Raw genomic sequence first — 25,648 nt, forward strand, 5'->3', positions numbered from 1 at the left:
GAACCAGATGTATCGCATCCCTCAATCAGAATTTGATGGAAGAAGGTACATAGCAATAGCACTCCTCAATCAGTATTTGGTGGAAGAAGATATATAGCAATAGCACCCCTCAATCAGTATTTTGTGGAAGAAGGTGCATGGCACCCCTCATTCAATATTTGGCAGAAACTGGTATATAGCACCCCTCAATCAGTATTTGGCAGAAACAGATATATGGCAACCCCCAATCAGTATTTTGTGGAAACAAGTGTATCACAGCCCTCAATCAGTATTTGGTGGAAGAAGGTGTATGACACCCTTCATTCAGTATTTGGTGGAAACTGGTATATAGCACCCCTCAATCAGTATTTGGCAGAAACAGGTATATCGCATCCCTCAATCAGTATTTTGTGGAAGCAAGTGTATCTCAGCCCTCAGTCAGTATTTGGTGGAAGAAGGTATATAGCAATAGCACCCCTCAATCAGTATTTTGTGGAAGAAGGTATTTAGCATTCCTCAATCAGTATTTGGCGGAAACAGGTATATGGCACCCCTCAATCAGTATTTTGTGGAAGAAGGTATATATCAATATCACCCCTCAATCAGTATTTAGTAGAAGAAGGTATATGGCACCCCTCAATCAGTATTTGGGGTAAACAGGTATATAGCACCTCTAAATCTGTATTTGGCAGAAACAGGCATATAGCACCCCTCAATCAGTATTTTGTGGAAAAAGGTATATGGCATCCCTCAATCAGTATTTTGAAAAAGCAGGTGCATTTCAGCCCTCAATCAGTATTTGGTGGAAGAAGGTATATAGCAATAGCACCCTTCAATTAGTATTTTGCAGAAACATGTATACAGTACCCCTCCAATCAGTTTTGGCGGAGGAAGGTATATGGCACCCTTTTAATCAGTATTTGGTGGAAACAGGTATATAGCACCCCTCAATCAGTATTTGGCAGAAGCAGGTATATGGCACCCCTCAATCAGTATTTTGTAGAAGCAGGTGCATCTTAGCCCTCAATTAGTATTTGGTGGAAGAAGGTATATAACACCCATTAATCAGTATTTGGCAGAAACAGGTATATAGCACCCCACAATCAGTATTTTGTGGAAGAAGGTACAGTACAGACCAAAAGTTTGGACACACCTTCTCATTCAAAGAGTTTTCTTTATTTTCATGACTATGAAAATTGTAGATTCACACTGAAGGCATCAAAACTATGAATTAACACATGTGGAATTATATACATAACAAAAAAGTGTGAAACAACTGAAAATATGTCATATTCTAGGTTCTTCAAAGTAGCCACCTTTTGCTTTGATTACTGCTTTGCACACTCTTGGCATTCTCTTGATGAGCTTCAAAAGGTAGTCACCTGAAATGGTCTTCCAACAGTCTTGAAGGAGTTCCCAGAGATGCTTAGCACTTGTTGGCCCTTTTGCCTTCACTCTGCGGTCCAGCTCACCCCAAACCATCTCGATTGGGTTCAGGTTCGGTGACTGTTGAGGCCAGGTCATCTGGCGCAGCACCCCATCACTCTCCTTCATGGTCAAATAGCCCTTACACAGCCTGGAGGTGTGTTTGGGGTCATTGTCCTGTTAAAAAAATAAATGATGGTCCAACTAAACGCAAACCGGATGGAATAGCATGCCGCTGCAAGATGCTGTGGTAGCCATGCTGGTTCAGTATGCCTTCAACTTTGAATAAATCCCCAACAGTGTCACCAGCAAAGCACCCCCACACCATCACACCTCTTCCTCCATGCTTTACGGTGGGAACCAAGCATGTAGAGTCCATCCGTTCACCTTTTCTGCGTCGCACAAAGACACGGTGGTTGGAACCAAAGATCTCAAATTTGGACTCATCAGACCAATGCACAGATTTCCACTGGTCTAATGTCCATTCCTTGTGTTCTTTAGCCCAAACAAGTCTCTTCTGCGTGTTGCCTGTCCTTAGCAGTGGTTTCCTAGCAGATATTCTACCATGAAGGCCTGATTCACACAGTCTCCTCGTAACAGTTGTTCTAGAGATGTGTCTGCTGCTAGAACTCTGTGTGGCATTGACCTGGTCTCCAATCTGAGCTGCTGTTAACCTGCGATTTCTGAGGCTGGTGACTCGGATGAACTTATCCTCCGCAGCAGAGCTGACTCTTGGTCTTCCTTTCCTGGGGAGGTCTGCATGTGAGCCAGTTTCTTTGTAGCGCTTGATGGTTTTTGTGACTGCACTTGGGGACACTTTCAAAGTTTTCCCAATTTTTCGGACTAACTGACCTTCATTTCTTAATGTAATGATGGCCACTAATTTTTCTTTACTTAGCTGCTTTTTTCTTGCCATAATACAAATTCTAACAGTCTATTCAGTAGGACTATCAGCTGTGTATCCACCTGACTTCTCCACAACGCAACTGATGGTCCCAACCCCATTTATAAGGCAAGAAATCCCACTTATTAAACCTGACAGGGCACACCTGTGAAGTGAAAACCATTTCAGGTGACTACCTCTTGAAGCTCATACAGAGAATGCCAAGAGTGTGCAAAGCAGTAATCAAAGCAAAAGGTGGCTACTTTGAAGAACCTAGAATATGACATATTTTCAGTTGTTTCACACTTTTTTGTTATGTATATAATTCCACATCTGTTAATTCATAGTTTTGATTCCTTCAGTGTGAATCAACAATTTTCATAGTCATGAAAATAAAGAAAACTCTTTGAATGAGAAGGTGTGTCCAAACTTTTGGTCTGTACTGTATATAATTCAACATGTGTTAATTCATAGTTTTGATGCCTTCAGTGTGAATCTACAATTTTCATAGTCATGAAAATAAAGAAAACTCTTTGAATGAGAAGGTGTGTCCAAACTTTTGGTCTTTACTGTATATGGAACCTCTTAATCAGTATTTGGTGGAAACAGGTAATATAGCACCCCTCAATCAGTATTTGGCGTAAACAGGTATATGGCACTCTCAATCAGTATTTTGTGGAGGCAGGTGTATCGCAGCCCTCAATCAGTATTCGGTGGATGAAGGTATATAGTACCCCTCAATCAGTATTTGATGGAAAGAGGTATATAGCACCCCTCAATCAGAATTTAGCGGAAACAGGTATATGGCACCCCTCAATCAATATTTTGTGGAGCAGGTGTATCACAGCCCTCAATCAGTATTTGGTGGAAGAAGGTATATAGAACCCTTTAATCAGTATTTGTCAAAAACTGGTATATAGCACCCCTCAATCTGTTTTTGACAGAAACAGATATATAGCACCCCTTAATCAAGATATTTTCGCATGTTCGGCGAATCGCGGAACTGCATTTTTTCCCTACTTCATTTGGAATTGTTTTCCAGCTTCCCACTACATCTTATGCAATTTTAAATGGTGCCATTTATAAAGTGCAACTTGTCCTGCAAAAAACAAGCCCTCATACGGCTATGTAAATCGAAAAGTTATTTATGGCTCTGGAAAGGCAGGGAGTAAATAATGAAAAAGGCAAATTGCTGTAAAGAAGAGGTTAATGAAATAAAGACAAAATAGAAAAAAAGCCGCCACATGTCATGCACCCCCCTCCCTCACCACCACCCATCCAGATGACCACAGCCCACACATCCCCAATTTCAAATTCACCATTATGGAAAGAGGATTTTAGTTGTACATTGAGCTTTTTTTTTTTTTTTTTTTTTTTTTTTTTTAAAGTCCACTTCGGATTCCTATTTTAGGCTACTTTCGCATTCAGATTAAGCTTGTCCGTCTGTTCCGGCAGGGGAATGCTGCGGTTTTTGTCCGGCTCCCTCTCTGCATGTTTGCCGTGCTGCGGTCTCATTTCCAGCTGGTCCCCATTATAGTGAATGGGGCCAGGGCAGACTTCCGGCAGCACACGTGTGGAAACATTAGTGCGCATCCGGCGGGCTGTTCCCCCGCCGGAACAGCCTGCTGGACAAGCTTAACGCGAGTGTAAAAGTTGCCTTAAAATATTTTTAAATATGCAGTAATAATTTGCCCGACTTTGAGCGAGACAAAGTTTGGCTCCACGGAGCCAATACATTTTAATGCTGTACGGAAATAGCATTAACACTGACGTTTTTGAGTGAATTGACTTCAGATCTATGATTCAAAGCTTGATTTGCTCAAGCCTAATCCCCATATATCACCAAAAAATTATTTACATAACCGAATAGAAAAGTTATGGTTTTGTTATGTCATGTTTAGGGTTGAGGGAACCTGAACTGTAAAGTTCGGGGTTCGTACCGAACTTTACGATTTTTTGACCCCGGACCCGAATTCGAACATTTCAGTAAAAGTTCGGGTTCGAGTTTGGTGTTCAGCGATTTAATGGTGCGTGTTGAAAAGCTGCAGGGAAGCCAATCAACAAGCGTTTAACTCGTGTGCCCTTAGAAGCCATCACAGCCATGCCTACTAATAGGATGGCTGTGATTGGCCAGTGTAGCATGTGACCCAGCCTCTCTATAAGCTGGAGTCACGTAGCGCCGCACGTCACATCAGCTCTTACTAGTGTAGGGATAGGATGCTGCAGCTGTGAGGGAAAGATTAGGAAACAATTCTGGTTTTCTTGGTATTAAATCTACAAACTACAGCGATTATTTTTGTGGATGCTATGCTACATTTTTGTACCCCTGAGCCCAGTGCCACAGAGAAATAAGCTTTAATCAGTCTGTTTGTTAGGTTGGCGTCAGCGACCATTTTTGCAAGTGCAGTGCACTTGCAACTGCATGTGTGCCTGAGTCATTACTTTAATCCTGTTCTGGTAACTCAGTGGGCGACATGTAGGCATTTTTTTAAGGACACATGCACTGCATATGTGCCAGAGGAAGGGAAAATAATATAGGGAATCCGTCTGTGACTTCAGCGCCCCGGGGGGAGGGGGTGGGGGGCATATTCACATTGTTTTCTGTGATGTCCACCTGTGCTGAATATATGGCAGGGAAAATCTATTCATTAAATCCATCTGTTAGATTCCAGGGGGACAAATTCACAAGTGTGCCTGTAGTGCATACCTGCCAGTGAAAGTAATTCAATTATATTAGTCTGTCACATATTTGTGTGACCTAAAGCGATTTTTTTCTCTTTCTGATACCAGCACTGCATATCTGACAGTCCACTAAAACCATTAAATACTGCTGTTACATTGTTGGTTGACAAATTCAAATTTTCTGTGACCGTGAAGTAATTGTATTAAATTCGCCTGTCACACTGTTGTGTGACCTCAAATTTTTTTTTCTCTTTATGACTCCGGCATTGCCTAACTCTCAGTGAACTTAATTGTTGACTATTGGCGGTTAGATTGTCGCCTGACATAAACCATCTGTTAGTTTGGTGGGTGAACGCAAAGAATGAAGAGAGCGTCAAATAAGGGACGTGTCCCTGGTCGTGGTGCTGCATGTGTTGGTGGAGCTCCTGTTGCAGGTAGAGGACGTGGTTGATCTGTGCAAGGTACACGCCCTTCCTAAGGTGCGAGTAGGCGACAGAATCTTCAGCATTATTTGGTAGGCCCGAATGCGGCTCTACGAATGGTGAGGCCTTAACAAGTACAGGCGATAGTAGATTGGGTGGCTAACAGTGCCTCCAGTTACTTCACATTGTCTCCCACCCAGTCCCCTGCTGAAAGCTTAGAGTTGGCACCTACAGCCCATGTCCATCTATCTTTCAACTCACCCCCTTGCAAATCAGGCAAGCAGTCTGAGCCCCAAGTCGTGAAGCAGTCTCTTCTGCTTTTTGATGACTCTGCTGGCAGGGTTTCCGTGGGCCATCCACATAGCCCTGCCCCAGAAGTGGAAGACATTGAGTACACTGATGCCCAACCACTTATGTTTCAGAATGAGTACATGGGAGGACCACCGTAGCACGTCTCGGATGATGGCGAAACACAAGTGCCCACTGCTGCGGCTTTCTGCAGTCTGCAGACGGACAAGGAGGGCAGGGGTAAAGAGTGGGTGGAAGATGATGTGGAGGATGATGATGTACTAGACCCCGCATGGAATCAAGGTCATGCGAGTGACCTGTCTAGTTTGGAGGAAGAGGCAGTGGTCGCACAGAGGCACCTGCACAGCAAAATTGCAAAAGCATCTTACATTCTTGGGTGACATTTTATTATTTTGGGCGTGAATAAACCCCTGCTCTGCATAGGTGACAGGGACCTAAATTTCTAAAAATCGTATGTTACATTCTCAGGTGACATTTTACAATTTTTGCTGTATACAAATCCCTGCTCTGCATAGGTGACAGGGAACTAATTTTTGTAAAATCGTCTATTCCATTGGTGGGTGACATGAACCCAGTTTTGCCATGAATAAACCTCTGCTCTGCATAGGTGACAAGGACCTAAATTTAAAAAAATTCGTCTGTTATATTGACGGTTGAAATTAACCCATTTTTGCCAGTGAAAAACCCCTGCTTTGCATTGCTGACAGGGAACTAAATTTAATAAAAACGTCTGTTGCTAATCGTAAGATGCGCGACTACAATCGCACGCTGGTCGACGCGCTGCTGATGGCATTCTCACCTGACAGAAGAGCTCAGTGGAAGCACAAGGCGAAGGTTGAGGAGGAGGACGAGGTCGCCAACGCAGCTGGGGCACCGCCAGCACCTCAGAAGGAAGTGTTAGCATGTCCAAAATGTGGAAAAGTTTTGTCAGCACGCCACAACAATCAGCACCACTAGCTAATATGGAACGTCTTAGCAGGAGGCAACATTTCAGCAACATGGTGGAGAAGTATGTGTGCACACACCTACATGTACTGACTGATAGGTCTGCCCCCTTCAACTTCTGGGTCTCCAAATTGGGCACATAGCCTGAGCTTCCCCTTTACGCCCTGGAGGTGCTGGCCTGCCCTGCAGCCAGTGTATTGTCTGAATGTTTGTTTAGCACGGCAGGAGGGGGTTATCACAGACAAGCACAGCCGCCTGTCCACAGCCAATGTGGACAAGCTCCTGTTCATTAAAATGAACCAGGCATGGATCCCACAGGACTTGTCCTTACCTTGTACAGAATAGACATGTATACAGGCCTCACCCAGCCATTGTTGTACTCCAGCCCACTTTCTCTTTGTTTTATTTTTTATATTTCCCAATGTTTTGGGGTCTACCCAAATAAAAAAAAAAAAATAATAATAATAATAATAATAATAATAATAATAATAAAATAAAATAATAAACAAAAAACTGTGTTAACTACCTACTCTTCCTCCACTGCCACTTCCACCTACACCGCCACATCCACCACCTCCTCAACCTCCTACTCCATATGGACCTCGTCCTCCTACAAACCGGATTCCCAAAAAGTTGGGACACTATACAAATCGTGAATAAAAACTGAATGCAATGATGTGGAGATGGCAATTGTCAATATTTTATTTGTAATAGAATGTAGATGACAGATCAAACGTTTAATCCGAGTAAATGTATCATTTTAAAGGAAAAATACGTTGATTCAAAATTTCACGGTGTCAACAAATCCCCAAAAAGTTGTGACAAGTAGCAATAAGAAGCTGTAAAAAGTAAATTTGAGCATAACGAAGAGCTGGAAGACCAATTAACACTAATTAGGTCAATTGGCAACATGATTGGGTATAAAAAGAGCTTCTCAGAGTGGCAGTGTCTCTCAGAAGCCAAGATGGGTAGAGGATCACCAATTCCCACAATGTTGCGCAGAAAGATAGTGGAGCAATATCAGAAAGGTGTTACCCAGCGAAAAATTGCAAAGACTTTGCATCTATCATCATCAACTGTGCATAACATCATCCGAAAATTCAGAGAATCTGGAACAATCTCTGTGCGTAAGGGTCAAGGCCGTAAAACCATACTGGATGCTCGTGATCTCCAGGCCCTTAAACGACACTGCACCACAAACAGGAATGCTACTGTAAAGGAAATCACAGAATAGGCTCAGGAATACTTCCAGAAACCATTGTCAGTGAACACAATCCACCGTGCCATGCGCCGTTGCCAGCTGAAACTCTACAGTGCAAAGAAGGAGCCATTTCTAAGCAAGATCCACAAGCTCAGGCGTTTTCACTGGGCCAGGGATCATTTAAAATGGAGTGTGGCAAAATGGAAGACTGTTCTGTGGTCAGACGAGTCACGATTCGAAGTTCTTTTTGGAAATCTGGGACGCCATGTCATCCGGACCAAAGAGGACAAGGACAACCCAAGTTGTTATCAACGCTCAGTTCAGAAGCCTGTATCTCTGATGGTATGGGGTTGCATGAGTGCATGTGGCATGGGCAGCTTGCATGTCTGGAAAGGCACCATCAATGCAGAAAAATATATTCAGGTTCTAGAACAACATATGCTCCCATCCAGACGTCATTTCTTTCAGGGAAGACCCTGCATTTTTCAACAAGATAATGCCAGACGACATTCTACATCAATCACAACATCATGGCTGCGTAGGAGAAAGATCCGGGTACTGAAATGGCCAGTCTGCAGTCCAGATCTTTCACCTATAGAGAAAATTTGGCACATAATAAAGAGGAAGGTGCAACAAAGAAGGCCCAAGACGATTGAACAGTTAGAGGCCTGTATTAGACAAGAATGGGAGAGCATTCCAATTTCTAAACTTGAGAAACTGGTCTCCTCGGTCCCCAGACGTCTGTTGAGTGTTGTAAGAAGAAGGGGAGATGCTACACAGTGGTGAAAATGGCCTTGTCCCAACTTTTTGGGGATTTGTTGACACCATGAAATTCTGATTCAACATATTTTTCCCTTAAAATGGTACATTTTCTCAGTTTAAACTTTTGTTCCGTGATTTATGTTTTATTCTGAATAAAATATTAGAAGTTGGCACCTCCACATCATTGCATTCAGTATTTATTCACGATTTGTATAGAGTCCCAACTTTTTTGGAAACCGGTTTGTAGATCAAGATTATTATTTTTTATTTTTACGCATTTTATGTAATTTTAAGTCATTTCCCTATCCACATTTGTTTGCAGAGCACTTGTCATGCTCTGCCCCCTTCAACTTCTGGGTCTCCAAATTGGGCACATAGCCTGAGCTTCCCCTTTACACCTTGGAGGTGCTGGCCTGCCCTGAAGCCAGTGTATTGTCTGAATGTTTAGCACGGCAGGAGGGGGGTATCACAGACTAGCGCAGCCGCCTGTCCACAGCCAATGTGGACAAGCTCAAATTTATTAAAATGAACCAGGCAGGGATCTCACAGGACTTGTCCGTACCTTGTGCAGAATAAACATGTTGTCACGACCATGTTTATGGCCGTGACTCCTTGGGAGCCGCATACTGTTGCCCGCGGTTTTGGTTGTAGTGTCAACCGCAGCTGGAGGCATAATGTTGTCAGCCTCAAGTGCGGTTGCCGCAGACAACAGCTATGTGTGCGGTTCCCTTGGAGTTGTGTGCGCGTTTTTATGCACTTTGGTATGTCTGTGCGCACTCTGTGTTGTGTGGTGTGCACTTACATCTTCCCCTCACTGTGGTTGCCCGCAGCAACGTTTGGTCATTGTGTACATGTGGTGGCAGTGTCCCGGCCTTCGGGCTGACTCCCAGGACATGAGTGCCACCCATGTTGTTGCCTGCGGCAACAGCCACAGTGTGTTCGTTGTTTGGACACTTCCCCTTTAAGTTGTGTTTTCCCTTCTGTGGTTTTGAAAGGGTTAACTCCCTTTCTGTGTGTGTGAGTCACGGGGTGTGTCTGACCGTTGGGTGTGGCCTCTTGGCCCTATAAAGCCTCAGTTGTAGGCAGTAGTCAGAGAGGGTGCTTCAGCCATGCTTGCTGGAGACATCCTCCTGGCTATTTACCAACTGCCAGTGGGGGCCATCCTTCTGGTCATAGCAAATACAATATCTCGTTTGGTGTCTTGAAAATGTGTTTGGTTTTATGTTTGTTTATTGCACCTATGGTCCTGGGTTCCCGTGTGTAGTGTGTTGTGTGCTGAGTCCTGTTGTCTGTGGGCTGTACTTCCACATGGGTTCCAGGCTTTGTGTCTGTGGCAGGTGAGAGTTATGTTTGTGGCAAGTACCTGCCATTGCCATAGGTTGCATTTGTTCTCCCTTCCTTGCAGCTTGGCCTGTGAGACTCCTGTTCCTCCGTATCCAGAAGGAACAGGTTGTCTTACCCTGACTCCTAGCCCAGGGACCGGTCGGAGGGTGAGTTAGGGCTCCGAGGTTCCTGAGCATGGGTCCTCCTACCTTAAAGGTCGGCCCATGCAGCTAGGAGTTAGGGTCAGGTTAGGGACACGATAGGAGGTGACCTGCTCCCTAATCCTGTGGTCCTGGCCGAGCAGCGACCATCTTCCACCATCGCACGGCTGAGGGTTTCCCCCATCCTCAGCCGTGACACAGGTATACATTCAGGTATACTTCAGCGCACTTATAATCAAGATTATAATTTTTTTTTTTTACATATTTTAATTTCAGTCATTTCCTTATGCACATTTGTTTTCAGAGCACTTGTCATGCTCTTAACCACATTTTGCTGCCTTTTGCAGCCCTCTAGCCCTTTCCATGACTTTTAAAAGCCATTTTAGTGCTCCAAAGTTCGGGTCCTTATTGACTTCAATGGGGTTCAGGTTCGGGGTCAAGTACAGGTCCTGAACCCGTCGAACCTGAACTTCCAGGTGTCCGCTCAACTCTAGTCATGTTTTAAAAAATTGAAAATTAATCTGTTCAAGAAGGTGGTTAAAGCGCCTTGTCTTTAACTTGATAAACTATTTGCATTATTGCCAAAAACAATAAACAGACCTACTGTACTTCAGTAGAGTTCTTAGAGTTTGGTGACAGTCACTTGTACAATGAGCAGTTTGTATTTTTGGTCTTATGTTGTTGACTTGTCCATATACGGAACATTCTCGTCACATACACATTCATCTGTATCATGATTTGTAATATGCTGTGCAATTAGATTTCTCCCACATACGCCTTATATACACTGATGTCATCAAAGCTACAAATAAGTCCAGTAAAGCTATTTTGTTTTATAAACTGCTATGGCTTTGGGAGTCTTAACTTTCAAGACAGTGAACGACTTAGCTTTTAATACTGCAGAGGTGTTACCTTTGAGGTCCTGGATGTTCAATTTTTTCGTGGCCTTACCTTCCAGACTGTAGAGCTTTGACTTTTTCAGTCTGCAGAGATTTTTTTTCGGATTACAGACCTTATCTGACCTTTGGCTAAAATGATATACCCTGCACTGGAGAAGATGCTAACTTCTTTTTCTTGAATATGAGTCAGAGTTGGATAGTAAAGGAGACAGCTTTGACATGCCGAGAGTATAATTTTTTTGTGTGAAGTCTGGCATAATATTACAGAAGTGACAGATGAAAAACGAAATAAGTAGCAGTTATGCTGTCTCGATGTTCTAGTTATATGATGTATGACAATAAGAGATTAGTCATTTCTATGCTAAACAACATATTTCTTGCACAGAAATGATCTTTGATTTGTGCATTTAAAGAGGCTTTACCAGCCCAATCATTTCTCTTAAATAACTACACATAACTACAAAACATTGGGGGAGATTTATCAAACTGGTGCCCATAGCAACCAATCAGATTCCACCTTTCATTTTACACAGCTCCTTTGGAAAATAAAAGGTGAAATCAGATTGGTTGCTTTTGGCAACTAAGCCATTTCTACTTTACACCAGACAAATCTATATAGAATGGGCAGGCACACCCCGTTCTGAGATTGCAGGAACACAGTCCAAGGGGAATCAAACATACTTTAATAGGTAAAAATGTGTATCTAATACATATATTCTAAAACAAAACTAAAAGTAAATAGATTTTAAAAAATGGATAACGAAATACCCCCTTTTCTTAAAAAATGCCCAGATAGTGATAATATATTTATAGATCAGTACATATATCATATATATAGTATATATAGTAAATACACTCAGCTAGAAAAAAACTGTCTGCAAACGTCAGACAACCGTTAGGTACTCGTTATAAGTAATGATTAATAGGCGAACTGTGATTAGTACGTCCTCTCTTCTTTATACCAGTTTGATAAATCTCCCCCATTGTACCTACTAGTGTTGAGTTAATCGAAGACTTTGATCCATATTTCAGGATTAATTTAATTTGCTGCAAAGCTGAATTTCCTCATGCCTCATGGTAGCAAATCGAGTTTACCTGAAGTCGTGTAAAAAAAACAAAAAAAAATCATACTTCATCCATTTGCTTGCAATGGGCCAGCTGTTGCCATCTTGCTTGAAGATCTCGCACAAAATCCTGTGCGCGGTGATATATCTAGGTGATGAAATCTAGGAAATTTAGATATATAGAATGATGAGAGTGGTGAAATCATCCTTGTAAAGGCTTGCATATAGAGTTGAGCGGACACCTGGATGTTCGGGTTCGACGGGTTCAGAAAAAAGTTTGAGTTCGGGACCCGAAATTGACCCGAACTTGACCCTGAACCCGAACCCTGTTGAAGTAAATGGGGATCTGAACTTTTGAGCACTAAAATGGCCGTAAAAATGTCATGAAAAGGGCTAGAGGTCTGCAAATAACATAAAAATGTGGTTAAGAGCATGGCAAGTGCTCTGCAAACAAATGTGGATAGGGAAATAACTTTAAATAACATAAAATACCTAAAAATAAAAAATAATAATCTTGATCTAGGAGGACGAGGTCCATATGGAGTAGGAGGTTGAGGAGGCGGTGGATGTGGTGGTGTAGGTGGAAGAAGCGGTGGAGGAGGAGGAGGTAGTCTACACTGCTTTTTGCTTTTACATTTATTTATATTTTTTTAAATCAGGGTACACCCCAAAATATTGGGAAATATAACCTGTGATAACCCCCTGCAGTCATGCTAAACACACGTTCAGACGATACACTAGCTGCAGGCCAGCACCTCCAAGGGGTAAAGGGCAAGCTCAGGCCATGTGCCCAATTTGGAGAAACAGAAGTTGCAGGGGCTAATCCCTGTCAGTCAGTTCGTGTAGGCGTGTGCACACTTACTGCCCCACCATGTCGCACGTCCCCGTGATGTTCACGATCCAATTTGATATCTGCCCTATCAACTTTCGATGTTCTTTTATGCACCTACCATGGTGATCACGGTTGGCGGGGAATCAGGGTTCCAAGCTGGAGCGGGAGCATGAGAAAGAGAGGCCACATCCAAGAGAGGATTAATTTTTTCAAATTTAAAATTATAGAGCAGACTTATGGGACAAATTATTAAAGCTTAAAAGTAGGACAACTTTTTAAAGTTTAAGCATTGAATGAAAGGATGTGGCGCGCATTAATTAATAAAGAAGTTATTAAATTTTATTCCGTCACCTATGCAGAGCAGGGGTTTCTATCCGGCAAAATTTGAAAAATTTCACCTGACCATGTAATTGATGAATTTTTTACATTTATGTTCCTGTCACCAATGTAGAGGTGCCCCAGTGACATCCACCATCCATTTAGATATCTTCTCTATCAACTTTCGATGTTCTTTTCTGAGCCTACCATGTTCATAACGGTTATCGGTGAATCAGGGTTCCACGCAGGAGAGGGAGTATGAGAAAAAGAGACCAAATTTAAGGAAGATAAATTAATATAAAAATTTGGGGATCGAGCGGAAATGTGGGAAAAGCTATTGAGGCGCAAATGTGGGACAAATTACAGAAGCCTAAATGTGGGCCAAAAGAGTAAAGCGGAAATGTGGGAAAAGTTGTTAAAGCGCAAATGTGGGACAAATTACAGAAGCCCAAATGTAGGCCAAAAGAGTAAAGCGGAAATATGGGAAAAGTTATTAAGGCAAAAATGTTGGCCAAAAGAGGAAAATGGAATTGTGGGACAAATTAGTGAAGCGCAAATGTGTTACAACTTGTTAAAGTTTAAGCATTGAATCAAAGGAGGTGGCGCACATCAATTAAAGAAGCATTTCAGAAATGTTATTCCCTGTCACCAATGCAGAGCCGGGGTTTATTCAAGTCTAAAATTGTATAATATCAACCCAAGAATGTAACAGAAAAATTACAGAAATGTATTAACCTGTCTACTTGGTAGAGCAGGGGTCTATGACAGAAAAAAATAGTTTATTGTCACCCTAAAATGTTAAATAAAAATTATAGAAATTTATTACGCTGTCCACTAGGTAGAGGAGGGGTATATTACACCCCAAAATTTGTGAATTTCACCCAAAAATGTAACAGACAATTTTTTTTTTTACCTGTCTACTTGGTATAGCAGTGGTACATCACACCCAAAAATTGGTGAATTTCACCGGAAAATGTAAATGACAATTTTTATTTTATTTTATTTTATTTTATTACCGGTCTACGAGGTATAGCAGTGGTACTTCACACCCAAAAATAGTAGAATTTTACCTGAAAATGAAACAGACAATTTTTTTACCCGTCTACTAGGTATATCAGTGGTACATCACACCCAAAAATTGGTGAATTTCATTAGAAAATGCAACTGATAAATAATATATATATATTTTTTTACCGTTCTACTAGGTATAGCAGTGGTACTTCACACCAAAAAATTGTTGAATTTCAACTGAAAATCTAACTGACAAATTTTATATTTTTTTTAGGTCTACTAGATATAGCAGTGGTAACATCACACCCAAAAATTGGTGAATTATTCTAGAAAATGTAACTGCAAATTAAAAAAAAATGTTTTAACCTGTCTACTAGGTAAAGCAGTGGTACTTCACACCCAAAAATTGTTGAATTTCAACTGAAAATGTAACTGACAATTTTTTTTTACCCTGTCTACTAGGTATAGCAGTGGTACTTCACAGCCAAAAGTTGGTGAATTTCACAAGAAAATTTAACTGACAAAGTAGTGAAATTACATAAAATAAAATACGCACAAATAATAAAAAAAATGTTGATTTATGAGGTGGAGTTCCATATGGAATAGGAGTTTGAGCAGGAGGTGGACGTAGCGGTGTAGGTGGAAGCGGTGGTGGAGGAGGACGAGGCAACCAACACAGGTTTTTGGTTTTAATTGTATTTTTTAAAATTAGGGTACATCCCAAAAGAGTGGGAAATATCAAAAATACAGCAATGATCAATTGAGCTGTAGTATAACAATTAATGGGTAAGGCCGGTATACATGTCTATTCTGCACAAGTTACGGACAAGTCCTGTGGGATCCATGCCTGGTTCATTTTAATGAACGTGAGCTTGTCCACATTGGCTGTGGACAGGTGGCTGCGCTTTTCTGTGATAACGCCCCCTGCCGTGCTAAACACATGTTCAGATAATACACTGGCTGCAAGGCAGGCCAGCACCTCCAAGGCGTAAAGGGCAAGCTCAGGCCATGTGCCCAATTTGGAGACCCAGAAGTTGAAGGGGGCAGACCCATCATTCAGTACATGTAGGTATGTGCACACATACTGCTCCATTATGTTGCTGAAATGCTGCCCCCTGCTAAGACGTTCCATATCAGCTGGTGGTGCTGGTTGTTGTGGCGTGCTGACAAAGCTTTTCCACATTTCGGCCATGCTAACCCTGCCTTCTGAGGTGCTGGCGGTGCCCCAGCTGCGTTGCCGACCTCTTCCTCATCCTCTGCCTTCGCCTTGTGCTTCCACTATGCCCCCGCTGTCAGGTGGGAATGCCACCAGCTGCTCGTCTACCAGCGTGCGCTTGTACTCGCGCATCTTACGATCACGCTCCAGTGACGGAATTAAGGACGGTACGTTGTCCTTGTAACGGGGATCCAGCAGTGTGGCCACCCAGTAATCAGCACAAGTTAGAATGTGGGCAACTCGGCGGTCATTGTCGGAGACACTGCAGCATTGTCATGGAACCATGAACCAGACGTACAACAAGAGATAAGTGGAAATAAGAAGGCTTTATTTAAAATCAAGCTGTAAGGCAAAAGTCCAAACGGATGGCTAAACCGAAGCAGGGTCTTGCGAAGCCAGAGGTCAGGAACCAGAAGGGTAGTCAGACGAAGCCTGGATCAGGAACCAGCAGGGTAGTCAGACGAAGCCTGGATCAGGAACCAGCAGGGTAGTCAGACGAAACCTGGATCAGGAACCAGCAGGGTAGTCAGACGAAGCCAGGATCAGGAACCAGAAGCAGCAGCAGTCTTAGAAGCATGTGAACACAGGAGGACCAAGCAAGGAACTGAAGCCACAGACCTCCTATATATATGAGCTAGGCATCCAGCTCCTCCCAGTGGGAAGGAGAAGCCGCAGGGTGGGAGGCTACAAGAAACCCAGAAACCAAGATGGCCGCCAGCACATGTCAAACGAAGGAGAACAGCAAGAAGGTAAGACCATGACAGTACCTCCCCCTCAAGGGCCCCTCCTCCGCGGAGTAAAGAACGTTTTCTGAGGGAAGCGTGCGTGGAAGGCTCGGAGCAAGGCAGGAGCATGGACATCTGCGGAGGGAACCCAGGAACGCTCCTCTGGACCATAACCACGCCAATGGACCAAAAACTGCACCCGACCGCGGACCAGGCGTGAGTCCAGGATATTGCTCACCTCATACTCCTCACGATTGCCCACTTGGACCGGACGAGGCCGAGGAACCGAGGAAGTGAAACGATTACACACCAGTGGCTTCAACAGGGAGACATGAAACACGTTGGAGATCCGCATGCCAGGAGGAAGCGCAAGGGCATAGGCTACCGGGTTTACCCTGCGAAGCACTCGGAAGGGACCAACAAAGCGAGGCGCCAGCTTGGGAGTGGGCACTCGAAGGTTGAGGTTGCGGGTGGACAACCATACGCGGTCTCCGACCTGGTAGGAAGGAGCGGGCGCTCGTCTGCGATCAGCCTGGAGTCTCTGGCGCTGCGCAGAGACCTCAAGGGACCTCTGGATCTGTACCCAAGAAGCACGTAGGACGGAAAGGTGATCCTCCACAGCCGGAATATCCTGGGGAGAGAATACCTCCGGTAACACGGCAGGTTGGAACCCATAATTGGCCATGAAGGGAGACGTCCCAGAGGAAGAGTTCACCGCCGTGTTCCTGGCAAACTCAGCCCAAGGCAGGAGGTCAACCCAATTGTCTTGGTGATCGGAGACATAGCAACGAAGGAATTGCTCCAAGGCCTGATTGGATCGTTCTGCGGCCCCATTGGACTGAGGGTGGTAGGCCGAGGAGAAAGAGAGATGAATCCCCAACTGGGAGCAAAAGGAGCGCCAGAACCTGGACACAAACTGACTCCCCCGATCCGACACAATCTCCTTGGGCAAACCGTGCAACCGGAAGACCTCCCTGGCAAAAATCGTGGCCAACTCTTGTGCAGAGGGTAACTTCTTGAGAGGAACACAGTGGCACATTTTGGAAAACCGATCCACAATCATGAGAATGACCGTATGGCCTCGGGATGCAGGGAGGTCCACAATGAAATCCATCCCCAGGTGTGACCATGGACGCTCCCCGGTGGCTATGGGTTGCAAAAGGCCAAACGGACGGTGCCGAGGGGATTTACTCTGGGCACAAACGGAGCATGCCGCTACATATGCGGCGATGTCGGAACGTAGAGAAGGCCACCAGAACAGACGTGAAACAGCCCATGACAGCTGATTCTTTCCAGGATGCCCCGCGGCCTTGGAGTTATGGTAGGTTCGCAACAACCGAGTGCGCAACTCCTCAGGCACAAAACATCTGCCGTTGGGTCTCCCAGAGGGAGCACCAGATTGAGCCGCCAAAATCTGCTCACCCAGGGGAGAGGTCAGGCTGGTGCGAATGGCGGCCAGGATCTGATTCGGAGGTATGACCGAAGTCGGAATCGACTCCTCCCCGGACAGCTCGGAGTACTGCCGTGATAAGGCATCCGCTCTGATGTTCTTGGAACCGGGTAGGTAGGAGACCACGTAATTAAAACGTGACAAGAACAGAGCCCATCTGGCCTGACGTGGTGTCAATCTCTTGGCCTCAGAGAGGTAGGTCAGATTCTTGTGGTCCGTCAGGATGAGAACCGGAACCACCGAGCCCTCGAGCAAGTGCCTCCATTCTTTAAGGGCCTGCACGATGGCCAATAACTCCCTGTCACCAATCTGATAGTTGCACTCCGCAGAAGACAGTTTCCGGGAGTAAAACCCACAAGGAAGCAGAGGACCCTCTGGTGTTCTACGCTGAGACAGAAGGGCGCCTACTCCCGTCTCAGACGCGTCCACCTCGAGGACAAAAGGCAACCCAGGGTTGGGATGCGACAGAATCGGAGCCGACACAAAGGCGGACTTTAGAGCCTCAAAAGCTCGGATGGCCTCGAGCGGCCAGACCTGGGGATTACTGCCCTTCCTGGTCAGATCCGTGAGAGGCTTGGCTAGCATGGAAAAGTCCCTGATGAACTTCCGATAATAATTGGCGAAGCCCAAAAAGCGCTGCAGGGCACGAAGACCACTGGGCTGGGGCCACTGTAAGACAGCCGAAACCTTCTCAGGATCCATGGAGAACCCCTCAGCGGGAATGATGTAACCTAAGAAGGTTACCTGGGATCGGTGAAATTCGCATTTCTCAAGCTTACCGAACAGCTTGTTCTCTCGTAACCGTTGCAACACTCGTCTGACATCCAGAATGTGGGCCTCCATGGATTCAGAATATACCAAGATGTCATCCAAATAGACCACCACACACTGCTGCAACAGGTCACGGAAAACATTGTTGATGAATTCCTGGAAGACTGCGGGCGCATTGCACAACCCAAAGGGCATAACCAAGGATTCATAATGACCGGTCCTGGTGTTAAACGCGGTCTTCCACTCATCGCCCGCCTTGATCCTTACCAGGTTATATGCCGCCCTCAGATCGAGTTTGGTAAAGACCGTGGCCCCTTTGAGGCGATCGAACAGCTCGGAAATCAAGGGTATCGGGTAAGCGTTCTTGATCGTGATGCGATTGAGACCCCTGTAATCGATGCAAGGCCTCAACTCACCGCCCTTCTTTTTCACAAAGAAAAATCCAGCCCCTGCCGGGGACGAGGATTTGCGAATGTGTCCGCGTGAATGCGCCTCCCTCACGTACTCCTCCATGGCCTCATTCTCCGCTACCGACAGTGGATAGACTTTGCCACGAGGAGGAACAGCACCAGATTGTAACTCTATGGCACAATCGTATGGGCGGTGCGGAGGTAGGGCAGCCGCACGCACCTTATCGAATACATCCCGGTACTCCTCGTATTCAGGAGGCAACAGAGAGTCAGAGGAAGTACACAGCAACTTGACAGACCCATGGATGCAACTAGCCCCACACTGCGGTGACCTCGAAAGTCGGATTATGCTTCTGGAGCCAGGGGTACCCCAAGACCACCGAGTAGTGTGGAGACGAAATAACCTGGACACAGACCGACTCTCTGTGAACGGCACCAATGGCCATCCCCACTGGAAGGGTCTCCTGAGCCACGTGTGGCGGCAGAAGGGGTCTGCCGTCTATCGCCTCAAGAGCCAGTGGGGAACCTCGAGGCTGCAGAGGAATGGAATTGGCGGCAGCGAACACACTATCAATGAACAAACCACCAGCACCAGAGTCCACCAACGCCTGGGTCGTCACCGAGCCCCCGACCCAGGAGAGGACAACAGTAATCAGTGGTTTGTCAACACGGGAAACCGGGGACGAGGAGACTCCACCCAAGATCTGCCCCCGACAGGATCTCAGGTGCGAGCGTTTCCCGGACGGTTCGGGCATGCCAACCGAAAATGCCCACCGAGACCACAGTACATGCATCGGCCCTCGCGTCTCCGGAGTGCCCTCTCCCCCTCGGACAGGCGAGCAAACCCCAGCTGCATGGGTTCACCCCCAGACAAGTCATCCCCAGGAGGCGTGGGAGGAGAGGGAGGCACGGGTGGGACAGCAAACATAGGCGCCAATCTTTTAGAAGACCTCCGCAGGCTCTCCTTAAAGGAAGGTCTCTCCCTGAGTCTGGTGTCAATCAAAATCAGGAAAGAAATAAGAGACTCGAGCTCCACTGGTAGGTCCTTAGCTGCAACCTCATCCTTCAAGGCATCCGAGAGACCATGAGAGAAAGCAGCGACCAGAGCCTCATTATTCCAGCCCACCTCTGCTGCCAGGGTACGAAACTCAATGGCGTATTCAGCTACGGATCGTGAACCCTGTCTGATGGACATAAGGAGGATCGCAGCAGAGGCAGCACGAGCCGGCACATCGAATACCTTCCGAAGAGAAGCAACAAAACCGGAAAACTCGGCAACCACCGGATTGTTGTTCTCCCATAAAGGGCTGGCCCAGGCCAAGGCCTTGTCCGAGAGCAGCGAGATCAAGAAGCCCACCTTTGATCTCTCAGTAGGAAAGGCATGTGGCAGCAACTCTAAATAAATGCCCACCTGGTTAAGGAAACCTCGGCACTGAGTTGGCTCTCCCCCAAAGCGCTGTGGAAGGGGGGCAGAACCGGTCATACCCCGAAACACCGCAGGCGCAGCAACAGGTGTCGGGGTAGACTCTGGCGCAACAACCGGAGCGGCAGTAGGAGCGGGCCCAGGAGCGACAACCGACCCATCGGCAACGGAAGCTAAATGAGCCGTGCGTTCAAGCAGGGTTTGCAACGCCACAGCGAACCGACCCAACAGGTGATCCTGCTGATCAAGTCTGGCAACCAGCGTAGGTAGCGAGGATGGCCCTGTACCGTCAGAATTCATGGCTTGGTCCTAATGTCATGGAACCATGAACCAGACGTACAACAAGAGATAAGTGGAAATAAGAAGGCTTTATTGAAAATCAAGCTGTAAGGCAAAAGTCCAAACGGATGGCTAAACCGAAGCAGGGTCTTGCGAAGCCAGAGGTCAGGAACCAGAAGGGTAGTCAGATGAAGCCTGGATCAGGAACCAGCAGGGTAGTCAGACGAAGCCTGGATCAGGAACCAGCAGGGTAGTCAGACGAAGCCAGGATCAGGAACCAGAAGCAGCAGCAGTCTTAGAAGCATGTGAACACAGGAGGACCAAGCAAGGAACTGAAGCCACAGACCTCCTATATATATGAGCTAGGCATCCAGCTCCTCCCAGTGGGAAGGAGAAGCCGCAGGGTGGGAGGCTACAAGAAACCCAGAAACCAAGATGGCCGCCAGCACATGTCAAACGAAGGAGAACAGCAAGAAGGTAAGACCATGACAAGCATGTAATCTCTCATGTGTTCCAGGCTGCCCAGAGGCAACGAAAAGCTGTCCTCTGTGGGAGGTGTTTTGTATGTATCCTCTGAATCCACCCAGCCACGCACCAGTGATGTCCATGAGTTGGTCTGAGTGCCACCCTAATGTGAACATGGTTCCTCCTCCTCCATCTCCTCTTCCTCATCCTCCACCTCGTCATCCTCCAGAACTGTGCCCTGGCTGGACAATTGTGCATCTTGGGTTTGTGGGTGCAGGAACCCACCCTCGGAGCCACTGGTGAATGACTGGCCGGAAACCTTACGAAATGGTCCCTCTTCCTCCTCCTCCTCCTCCTGTGCCACATCCGCTACCATGATCGCAGCAGCGTTTTTTCAAGGAGGCATAGAAGTGGGATAGTTACTCTGAGAACGGCGTTATCGGCACTGGCCATGTTGGTGGAGTACTCAAAACAGCGCAGCAAGGAACACAGGTCAAACCGGCTAGTCCCAGAGCTGCTACGAGATTTTGCCCATTATCACACACCACAAGGCCTGGCTTGAGGCTTACTGGCACCAACCACTCATCGGTCTGTTGTTCAAGGCCCGTCCATAGCTCCTGCATGGTGTGTGGTTTGTCCCCCAAACAGATAAGTTTTAAAACTGCGTGCTGTCGTTTACCCCGGCTGTGCTGAAGTTGGTGGTGAAGGTGTTACACTGACCGGATGAGGAGCCAGTAGAGGATGAGGAAGCAGAGTAGGAGGAGGAAGCAACAGGAGGCAAACTGAAGCGCCCTGCAATCCTCGGTGGTTGAAGGACATGCGCCAAACTGCTATCCGCCTCAGGCCCAGCCGCCACTGCATTTACCCAGTGTGCTGTTATGGAGATATAACGTCCCTGACCGTGCTTACTGGTCCACGTATCCGTAGTAAGGTACACCTTGCCACACATGGCATTGCGCAGTGCACACCTGATTTTGTCCCCTACTTGGTTGTGCAGGGAAGGGATGGCTCGCCTGGAAAAGTAGTGGCGGCGGGTCCCGACGTACTGTGCGACAGCCACCGCCATAAGGCCTTTAAAACTACCCGTCTCCACCAGATGGAATGACAGCATTTCAAAGTCCAGTAATTTAGAAATGCTGGCATTCCGGGCTAGTGATCACGGGTGGGTAGGGGGGTACTTCTTCTTCATCTCCAGCGTTTGGGAGATGGAGAGCTGCATCCTTCCGTGGGACATTGTGGAGATGCTTGGTGACTAGAGTTGAGCGAACACCTGGATGTTCGGGTTCGAGAAGTTCGGCCGAACATCCCGGAAATGTTCGGGTTCGGGATCCGAACCCGATCCGAACTTCGTCCCGAACCCGAACCCCATTGAAGTCAATGGGGACCCGAACTTTTCGGCACTAAAACGGCTGTAAAACAGCCCAGGAAAGGGCTAGAGGGCTGCAAAAGGCAGCAACATGTAGGTAAATCCCCTGCAAACAAATGTGGATAGGGAAATTAATTAAAATAAAAATTAAATAAATAAAAATTAACCAAAATCAATTGGAGAGAGGTTCCATAGCAGAGAATCTGGCTTCCCGTCACCCACCACTGGAACAGTCCATTCTCAGATATTTAGGCCCCGGCACCCAGGCAGAGGAGAGAGGTCCCGTAACAGAGAATCTGTCTTCATGTCAGCAGAGAATTAGTCTGCATGTCATAGCAGAGAATTAGGCTTCACGTCAGCCACCACTGCAACAGTCCATTGTCATAAATTTAGGCCCAGCACCCAGGCAGAGGAGAGAGGTCCCGTAACAGACAATCTGGCTTCATGTCAGCAGAGAATTAGTCTGCATGTCATAGCAGAGAATCAGGCTTCATGTCAGCCACCACTGCAACAGTCCATTGGCATATATTTAGGCCTAGCACACAGGCAGAGGAGAGGTTCATTCAACTTTGGGTAGCATCGCAATATAATGGTAAAATGAAAATAAAAATAGGATTGAATGAGGAAGTGCCCTGGAGTCCAATAATATATGGTTATGGGGAGGTAGTTAATGTCTAATCTGGACAAGGGACGGACAGGTCCTGTGGGATCCATGCCTGGTTCATTTTTATGAACGTCAGCTTGTCCACATTGGCTGTAGACAGGCGGCTGCGTTTGTCTGTAATGACGCCCCCTGCCGTGCTGAATACACGTTCAGACAAAACGCTGGCTGCCGGGCAGGCCAGCACCTCCAAGGCATAAAAGGCTAGCTCTGGCCACGTGGACAATTTAGAGACCCAGAAGTTGAATGGGGCCGAACCATCAGTCAGTACGTGGAGGGGTGTGCACACGTACTGTTCCACCATGTTAGTGAAATGTTGCCTCCTGCTAACACGTTGCGTATCAGGTGGTGGTGCAGTTAGCTGTGGCGTGTTGACAAAAGTTTTCCACATCTCTGCCATGCTAACCCTGCCCTCAGAGGAGCTGGCCGTGACACAGCTGCCTTGGCGACCTCTTGCTCCTCCTCTGCCTTGGCCTTGGGCTTCCACTTGTTCCCCTGTGACATTTGGGAATGCTCTCAGTAGCGCGTCTACCAACGTGCGCTTGTACTCGCGCATCTTCCTATCACGCTCCAGTGCAGGAAGTAAGGTGGGCACATTGTCTTTGTAGCGTGGATCCAGCAGGGTGGCAACCCAGTAGTCCGCACAGGTTAAAATGTGGGCAACTCTGCTGTCGTTGCGCAGGCACTGCAGCATGTAGTCGCTCATGTGTGCCAGGCTGCCCAGGGGTAAGGACAAGCTGTCCTCTGTGGGAGGCGTATCGTCATCGTCCTGCCTTTCCCCCCAGCCACGCACCAGTGATGGACCCGAGCTGCGTTGGGTGCCACCCCGCTGTGACCATGCTTCATCCTCATCCTCCTCCACCTCCTCCTCATCCTCGTCCTCCTCGTCCTCCAGTAGTGGGCCCTGGCTGGCCACATTTGTACCTGGCCTCTGCTGTTGCAAAAAACCTCCCTCTGAGTCACTTCGAAGAGACTGGCCTGAAAGTGCTAAAAATGACCCCTCTTCCTCATCCTCCTCCTCCTCCTCCTGGGCCACCTCCTGTTCCATCATCGCCCTAAGTGTTTTCTCAAGGAGACATAGAAGTGGTATTGTAACGCTGATAACGGTGTCATCGCCACTGGCCATGTTGGTGGAGTACTCGAAACAGCGCAACAGGGCACACAGGTCTCGCATGGAGGCCCAGTCATTGGTGGTGAAGTGGTGCTGTTCTGTAGTGCGACTGACCCGTGCGTGCTGCAGCTGAAACTCCACTATGGCCTGCTGCTGCTCGCACAGTCTGTCCAGCATGTGCAAGGTGGAGTTCCACCTGGTGGGCACGTCGCATATGAGGCGGTGAGCGGGAAGGCCGAAGTTACGCTGTAGCGCAGACAGGCGAGCAGCGGCAGGATGTGAACGCCGGAAGCGCGAACAGACGGCCCGCACTTTATGCAGCAGCTCTGACATGTCGGGGTAGTTGTGAATGAACTTCTGCACCACCAAATTCAGCACATGCGCCAAGCAAGGGATGTGCGTCAAATTGGCTAGTCCCAGAGCTGCAACGAGATTTCGCCCATTATCACACACCACCAGGCCGGGCTTGAGGCTCACCGGCAGCAACCACTCGTCGGTCTGTTGTTCAATACCCCGCCACAACTCCTGTGCGGTGTGGGGCCTGTCCCCCAAACATATGAGTTTCAGAATGGCCTGCTGACGTTTACCCCGGGCTGTGCTGAAGTTGGTGGTGAAGGTGTGTGGCTGACTGGATGAGCAGGTGGAAGAAGAGGAGGAGGAAGCCGAGAAGGAGGAGGTGGCAACAGGAGGCAAAGAATGTTGCCCTGCGATCCTTGGCGGCGGCAGGACGTGCGCCAAACAGCTCTCCGCCTGGGGCCCAGCTGCCACTACATTTACCCAGTGTGCAGTTAGGGAGATATAGCGTCCCTGGCCGTGCTTACTGGTCCACGTATCTGTGGTTAGGTGGACCTTGCTACAGATGGCGTTGCGCAGTGCACACTTGATTTTATCGGATACTTGGTTGTGCAGGGAAGGCACGGCTCTCTTGGAGAAGTAGTGCCGGCTGGGAACAACATACTGTGGGACAGCAAGCGACATGAGCTGTTTGAAGCTGTCTGTGTCCACCAGCCTAAATGACAGCATTTCATAGGCCAGTAGTTTAGAAATGCTGGCATTCAGGGCCAGGGATCGAGGGTGGCTAGGTGGGAATTTACGCTTTCTATCAAATGTTTGTGAGATGGAGAGCTGAACGCTGGCGTGTGACATGGTTGAGACGCTTGGTGACGGAGGTGGTGGTGGTGGTGTTGGTGGTACATCCCCTGTTTGCTGGGCGGCAGGTGCCAACGTTCCTCCAGAGGCGGAGGAAGAGGCCGAGGCGGCAGCAGCAGAATAGGCCGAGGCGGCAGCAGCAGAAGAGGTAGCAGGGGGAGCCTGAGTGACTTCCTTGGTTTTAAGGTGTTTACTCCACTGCAGTTCATGCTTTGCATGCAGGTGCCTGGTCATGCAGGTTGTGCTCAGGTTCAGAACGTTAATGCCTCGCTTCAGGCTCTGATGGCACAGCGTGCAAACCACTCGGGTCTTGTCGTCAGCACATTGTTTGAAGAAGTGCCATGCCAGGGAACTCCTTGAAGCTGCCTTTGGGGTGCTCGGTCCCAGATGGCGGCGGTCAGTAGCA

Source organism: Bufo gargarizans, chromosome 5 (assembly GCF_014858855.1).
Source record: "Bufo gargarizans isolate SCDJY-AF-19 chromosome 5, ASM1485885v1, whole genome shotgun sequence".
Taxonomy (NCBI): Eukaryota; Metazoa; Chordata; class Amphibia; order Anura; family Bufonidae; genus Bufo; species Bufo gargarizans.